The following is a 7,665-nucleotide window of genomic DNA, read 5'->3' on the forward strand; positions in this document are numbered from 1 at the left end:
ACACCTCTCAACACCTAAATTCTTGAGGCAGCAAATTCTCTACTATTCTTCCCATTGAGAGTTCCAGTCTAACTCCCCTCTCTTGGAGTCTGGGCTGGGCTTGGTGCGTTGATTGATCAGTAGAACATAGTAGATAGGTTATTCTGGCACTTCAGAGACTAGATGAAAATGTAAACTTGAAACTTCTTCCCAGATCTCTTTGAACACTATGTGGGAGCCCTGAGCCACCATATAAAAAGTCTGACTACCTTGAGATCATTACGATATAAGAAGATCAAGCCACATGGAGAAATCCTGAAGACAGCACATGGAAAGAGAAAGAGGCCAAGAAGCACTTGAATATGTGAGTGAAGAACCCACTTAAGTGGATTCACTGGCTCTAAATGCCTCAGCTAATGCTGCAAATGGATCAGAAACAAACTGGCCACTGAGCCATGTTTGGATTCCTAGATCAGAAAATACTTAGGAAAATGAAACGGTTGTTCTAAGTCATCAGGCGTCAGTGTAGTTTTGTAGCATTAAACAAAATAGAATTTGGTACCTGAAATGGGATGTCATAAACAAAAACCTAAAACCTGGAACATTGGCTGGTGGACCCAGCGTTGAGCAGAAAGTTGGAAAGGGTTTATTGGGCTTGAAGGACTATGAGGAAATTGTGACCAGAGGCTGGAGAAAAGAGTACACTCTATTGTGTAGTGGTTGAAGATTTGGTAATACGGGTCTCCTCCCCTCTAATTTGCAACAAGCAAAAAAAAAAAAAAAACCCTAATGAACTGAAGGATTTATCTAAAGAGATTTCCAGATAAAATGCTAAAAGTGACAATCAGCTCATTATAGCTGTGGGGATAACACTCAAGAGAATTTTTTTAAAAAATTGTTCAGCTTTCAAACAGAACTGAGAAGAAAGAAACCAGGACTCACTGGATTTAAAAATAAGAGTTTTTAAGTCCTAGGTTTTTTTTTTTTTAATTTTGTTTATTTATTCACTTATTCTCACACACACACACACACACACACACACACACAGGCAGAGGCACAGGCAGAGAGAGAAGCAGGCTCCATGCAGGGAGCCTGACGTGGGACTCGATCCAGTGTCTCCAGGATCACACCCTGGGCTGAAGGTGGCGCTAAACCACTTGGCCACGGGGGCTGCCCAATCTTAGTTTTTCTCGTTAGCAATATGCTCTCAAAATAAGAAATGGTCTCCAGGTAAATACTAAATCTCAAACACTACCAGTAAAGCATCACCTTAATGATAATCATATCAGAATATGGCTAAGAATTACTGAAAGATGTGTATACTCGGGCTTCTAAAAATCATAAGGTCCTGTTTCTCAGATCCTCTCTCCTAGACAAATGTACTCTAAAAATATTAAGGATGTTTTCTCCAAGCATCCAGACTCCTCGTCCGAGGTTTAAAAACAAACAAAACACCTATTTCAGAAAGTGTGGTCTGGCTTTGAACCAATAGAGTGGATTATAATTTGATACACACAAACCCACAAACTTTTTAAAGGAATCATATTAGTTTGAACTGAAATTACAAAATGAAAAGAGGCCTTTGAACCTTTGAATTTCTTTGGGGGAAGAGCCGGCTAAGTAAACTAGTCAGCTGGAAGCAAGGACCATTTCTCATAGAAAAGGAAGCATGACTCAGTGGCAGAACCAAGAGTCCAGAGGGCAGAGCAAGTAGCCAGAGAGAATCATTCTCAAGGGGCAAGACCAATCAAGGGGCCCTAATCAAGGAGGTGACAACACATGCCCCAATAGATTTCATCATTGCTACAAACCAGTAAGTGTTTATAGGATTCTGCTTTCGTCTTTTTTGAACTAGTGTTTATTGGGGTTCTCCCACCTAGTTCTACCATTTTATGTTGTGTGTTGGGGAGAGGGAAAAATTCATCTCTGGCTCGTAAGTCTTCAGAATTGTACTCAAACTTCATCTGAGAAACTTACATCTGGACCTGATTTAACTGATCAGATCCCAGACTTCAAGCTGAAAAAGAAAATGCTGAAAAAGAAAATGCTTCAATGCTGAAAAAGGAAAAAAAAAATGAAATTGGGGGGCTTTGGGACACATGAATGCTTTGTGTGTTTCAGGGAAATGTAAGTAACTTGTGGCCAAAAGGCAGACTGTAAGGTTAGAGGAGTCTACAAATTCTTAGCTACTTTTCCCACTGAGTCTTGACTGGTGTTAGTGACTTGCCTGATCTATAGAATACAGCATAGGTGACATACTGTGACTTCTTCTTGAAGCTTCTGTCAGGGTCCATTGGAACATGTTCTCTGAGGGCCCTAAGCCACCAAGTAAAATATCTGAGCATCTTAAAATTTGTAAGAAATTGTTATGAGAAGTTGTGAAAAGTTGTGAGAAGCATAAGTCATCAGCAGAGGCCCTACCAGTTGGGACACCGTGGGGAGAGAAAGGACAAGGATCACAGAGGTGCCAAAAATGTGCCTAAAGAGGCCATCTTGGAAGTGGATTTTGCAGCCTGAGTTGGCCTTGATTACACTGTCTGGATCCATTCCCAAATTACCAATCTACATTATTGGAGGAGGGTGTAGGAAATGGTTCCTTTAAGTCACTAAGTTTTGAGAGTTTACTATGCATGGATAGATGACCAGAACATTTTCCTTGCTTATTTTCCCCTGCCATGTTTCCTCCCAACTTGAAATCTTCCTATTTTAGAATCTTTCCAAGGGGTTTAAACTTTTAGGCTACAATAGAATAACAAACTTCTAGAATTTTCTAACTGTAGACCTCCTTTTATATATTTCTCCTTTCATATTAGATACCCACTTATAGAACAGTTTACCACAAACATGAGTACTCCTTATTATTTTATTCTTTCAAAACATGCTGCCAAATCTAAACTGGTAATTCCAAAGGGCTCTGCTTCTTAACTGCAGCATATGCTGATGTTACCCATTAGCCGGTAAGTACCACTTGGTCCCTTTCCTTTTTGATAAAGCATAAAACAGATAAAATTTCAGAAAACTATGAACCTGCCCCAGCTGATACCAAGAGGAGAGACACAAATTGTCTCCATTGAGCTCTACCGAATTGCAGATTCATAAACAAAATAAATGTTGTGTTTCGAGTCACTACGTTTTGAGAAATAACTGACTTTGGATCCTATCAAAAAGAAAATGTTTCTTCCTCCCCTTCCAGAAACACAAATATCCCTGTTACAACCTATGTTTACAGAAACTATTTGCACACTTGAATAAAAATGAAAATTTTCTGTGGGGATAACCTACTCCAGACAATCTCACTATCCTTGACGGAACTGAAAAGAATATTGTTGTTTTGGAAAACAGATGCTTCCCATTTATTAAATATAAACAGGGGGTTCTGGCTAAGTGGCCACAGGGTGAGGTCAGTCCCAAACCATTCCCCATACACTCTACAACTCATTGAATCCTATCCACAATGGGGGATATATTTGTTTAATTCATCTGCAGAAAATTTACCAAGTACCTGGGGGTGTGCTAAGTACTATTCCATAACCTGAGCTTACATCAGTAACAAAATAACATCAATTTAAAAAAAAAAAAAAAAAAAAAAAACCCTGTTTTCCTACACCTGACATTTTCTTCAGGAGAGAGAAAATAAACAAGTGAATAAGATCATGTGTTAGTGATAATCAAAGAAAGGAAGATAGGAGAACCAGGGAGGAGGAATTTTAAATATGAGAAGATGGCAAAACATGTGAAAGATAAGAGGTGAGCTCTTTGGATATCTGGCAGGAAGAGGGAAGCATTCCAGTGTGCAAGGACTAGAAGGAAGGAGTTTGCATGGTGTTTTCCAGCATATATGATAGATGGAGAGGTACATGGAGAATCTTGGTGAAAGTCAGAGAGTAACCAGGGACCTAAAATAATCAGAGTGGCTCAGACTCAATACCAGGGGGATGAGAAGCACAAAAGTGCTGATTCCAGACACAAGGGCAGGTTGTACTTGAACCTATGCTGGCCCAGCCTCCTGTGTCCTATGCACTACAGAAAGGTGAAAGTTCTGTGGTGAACTAAAAACTCTTAACCTAAGCAGTTCGAGGAGACACTCCCCAACCCAGAGAACTAGGTGCTAAATCCCAAATAAAGACATATTGCAGGATACCTGGGTGGCTCAGCAGTTGAGCATCTGCCTTCAGCTCAGGGCCTGATCCCAGGGTCTGGGATGGAGTCCTACATCGGGCTCCTTGCATAGAGCCTGCTACTCCCTCTGCCTGTGTCTCCACATCTCTGTCTCGAATGAATGAATGAATGAATGAATGAATGAATGAATAAATAAATAAATAAATGATTTTTTTTTTTTTAAAGACCTATTGCTAGGAACCCAAGCAATTCTGTGTGGAATCTCCTTTCCCTTCCTGCATACCACTCATCTTTACCTCCACATCACCTCAGAAAAACACTTTTTTTTTTTTTTAAGATTTTTATTTATTCATGAGACAGAAAGAGGCAGAGACACAGGCAGTGAGAGAAGCAGGCTCCATGCAGGGAGCCTGACGTGGGCCTCCGTCCCAGGTCTCCAGGATCACATCCTGGGCTGAAGGCAGGCACTAAACTGCTGAGCCACCCAGGGATCCCCAGAAAAACACTTTTAAAAGCACTTTTTATTTTGAAATAGTCTCAACTTACTGAAATGTTGCTAAAACTGTATAAGTCAATTTAAGTCATTTGTTAATGGAGGTTTCATGACCCTTGAATACATTAGTGTTTATTCTCCTACAAACAAGGACATTCTTCTATGTAATCTCAATATCATAAAAATAAGAGATACATGCCTATATTTAATTCTTAGGCCCTACTCAAGTTTCACAAATAATGAAAAATGCACAGTTCCTTTATTATCTACTGTTCTTTTCTAGGTACTGCTCTGGACCCCACTTTAAACAAATGCAATACATTTGTGAATAAAACAGATAAAGATCCCTACCTTTGCAGAGCACATATTCTAGCAGAGAGAGAGAGAGAGGAAGAGATCTAAAAAAGAAAACATAATTACATAGTACATTAGAATTATATAGAGAATTGTGTGTGTGGGGGGGTGGGGATGTGAAACAAGAAAAGGTAATCAGAATTGGTGGGAAGAAAAGTTTGCAATTAAAACAGGGCAGCCAGGGTTGGCCTCATTTTCTCCTAAATCTCCAGAGGACTTGAAGAAATGAAGGCATTTTGCCATGTCTGGAATATTCTAAGTGTGAGTGAAGTGCAGTGAGTGAAGTGTGAAACACAGGAGATGAGGTAGCAGAGAACTCCAGTTCTTTATAAGGACTCAGTCTTTGATTAAGGGTGAAATTAGGAGCCACTGCAGAATTTTCAGCTAAGAAGTAACACGAATGGACCATCAGGATTGCTAGCTCCAATGTTGAAAAACAGACTGAACAGGTAGATGCATAGAATTGCATAAAATGCAATTCTAGAAATCCAGGTAATATACTATGGTGGCTTGTCAATGGTAGTAGCACTGGGTAGGTGAGAAATAATCAGTCTGAGTATATTTTGAAGCTATGAAAAGGAAAAGGCATCTCTGTGTGGGATGAGTCATAAGTGATGGACACCTTTAAGGTACCAAAGGGCCATCTAGACAATCCAAGGAGGGTAAGTGCCACCATATGAGTGACTCCAATGGATACCAAATGTGCAGTAGCCTAATGTAGTAAAGATCCAGACCAGGTGACCCAGAACTCCAGAGAGCAGAAACAGAGAAACCAGGATCACACTTTTGAGAATCTTTATCCTGAGTTCCTGTTTGCTGAAATTAACTACATAATTTAGAAGGCCTGGCATGGTACATAGAATTCTATATCAAAACTATTGATACGGATTCCCCAGTGGCAAACCTCAAAACTTATTGTGTTTATTGGAGCATTTTGTCTTTTCCACTTTCACTACAACCAAAACTGTGGGAGTATAGCTGACTCTAGAACAACACAGGTTTGAACTACATGAGTCCATGTGTATGTGGATTTTTCTTTTTCTTTTTTTTTTTTTTTTTTTTTGGTAATTATAGTATCCTCTATTCCTTATGATTTTGATAATATTTTCTTTTCTCTAGTGTGCTTTAAGAATACAGTGTATAATATACATAACATGCACTACACTGGGATCTCCCCCTCAGATACATTTGGGGTATTTATATTTGGGGGAGATCTTTTCTCTTAATACTCATTAATAAGGTGAGACTGTATGCTTTGGGAAGTAATGTGGACATGTGTACTAATACAAAGCTCTTCTGAGGTAATATCCTCCCACAACACAATTTTCCATTGGCTTGCCCTCCATTCAGAGAGATAGAGTCAGGCATTATTTCTCCAAACATCTACCATTTTAATGAAGAAAAAAAAAAAAGTCTAACAATAAAGAGTAACACCATGGTTTCTTACTCTAATTTTTTTCCCTTCCAAGAAAAGAGGCCAACCGACAATTGCCTCCAAAATCTCCAGAAACCACCAGGGACTGAAATGTCTAATATTCCAAAAAGCCTCTTTTGAGGTTATTCTTAAAATTTTCATTGAAAAGTTTTTATAATTCTATATGAAAATGAAATTGATTATACATAGTGGGGAGAGGGCAGGGAATATAGCTAAGCAGCTTTATTTCCATTTTCAAAATTAACATCCTCTAAGCAGACTTGTTCTCCATTTTCTTCTTCCATATCCAGTCAGTCATGTGGTTCTGACTTTAATTAAGAATGAACATTCTGGGGGCGCCTGGGTGGCGGTTAAGCCCCTGACTCTTGCTTTCTGCTAGTCATGATCAAGTCCTACCTCTGGCTCCCAGATTGGCCAAGGATCAGCTTCAGGTTTTCTCCCTTTCCTTTTCCCTACCCCCTTCATGGATACTCAGTCAGGCACGTGCACGTGCTTTCTCTCTCTCTCTCTCTCTCTCAAGTAAATAAAATCTTTAAAAAAATAATAAAAGGAATGAACATTCTGGAATTCTTTTTCCATTCCTAGTCCTACCTTAATGCCACTGCTGCCCCTCTTTACTTCAAATTACAGCGATGGTCTCAGATCAGACTTTCTGGGATAATCCTTTCCCCTTCACCCTGGCTACCAAATTAAACTTCCCAACACATACTTTCACTAGGTCACTCCTCTGCTCTGAAACCTTCCATAATTCCCCAGTGCCTGCAAAATTAAGCCCAAAGGCTGTATATAGCTGCCCCCTGGTGGTCACCTGCTGACTCACTGTGCTGAATTCAGATAGGACTTAGGCCACAGAGAATAAAGGCTTTTCATGAAAGATACACAACCGTTTTACATTCTAAAAAGGGCCAAATATAGGAACTTAAGAAGGTATGAAGAAGTCTTTGGTTCCATATTTATGGGAAAGAGCACTCAAGAGGAATAACCTTATCCTCCCAAGAAGATGCTAGTCTCATGCATGTCTCCTTTAGAAGTTCTGGAACTCCATATTTTGAGGTAGGTGTATTCTCCATTGTTTCTACTTTTGAGTACCATACCAACAGTGGAATTTTCTGGGGGAAAAAATGACAATTTAATTGGTCCTCTGACCATATTTCCTACAAATACAATGCCATAAATTAAGATTCCATTCTTAGAATGAATCCTAAAAAATATCTAAATTAATCAGAAAATAAACTTTTTAAAAAACACAAAATTTGCTTATATACATATTAAAAATGTAAAACTG

General features: G+C 39.2%; 1 long non-coding RNA gene across 4 annotated transcripts in view; it reads right to left on the minus strand.

Moving 5' to 3' along the window:
- LOC140608356 (uncharacterized) overlaps positions 1 to 7,427 on the minus strand; it is an 85,386-nt gene extending 77,959 nt beyond the window's left edge. For all 4 annotated transcript variants that reach the window (XR_012010368.1, XR_012010371.1, XR_012010369.1 and 1 more), the window contains exons 1-2: positions 7,364 to 7,427; positions 4,943 to 4,989 (exon numbers count right to left, since the gene is read on the minus strand). This is a non-coding gene — a long non-coding RNA (uncharacterized lncRNA). The remainder of the gene's footprint in view (positions 1 to 4,942; positions 4,990 to 7,363) is intronic.
- Between the last annotated feature and the right edge of the window lie 238 nt (positions 7,428 to 7,665).

The sequence above is a fragment of the Canis lupus genome, chromosome 17, assembly GCF_048164855.1.
Source record: "Canis lupus baileyi chromosome 17, mCanLup2.hap1, whole genome shotgun sequence".
Lineage (NCBI taxonomy): Eukaryota > Metazoa > Chordata > Mammalia > Carnivora > Canidae > Canis > Canis lupus.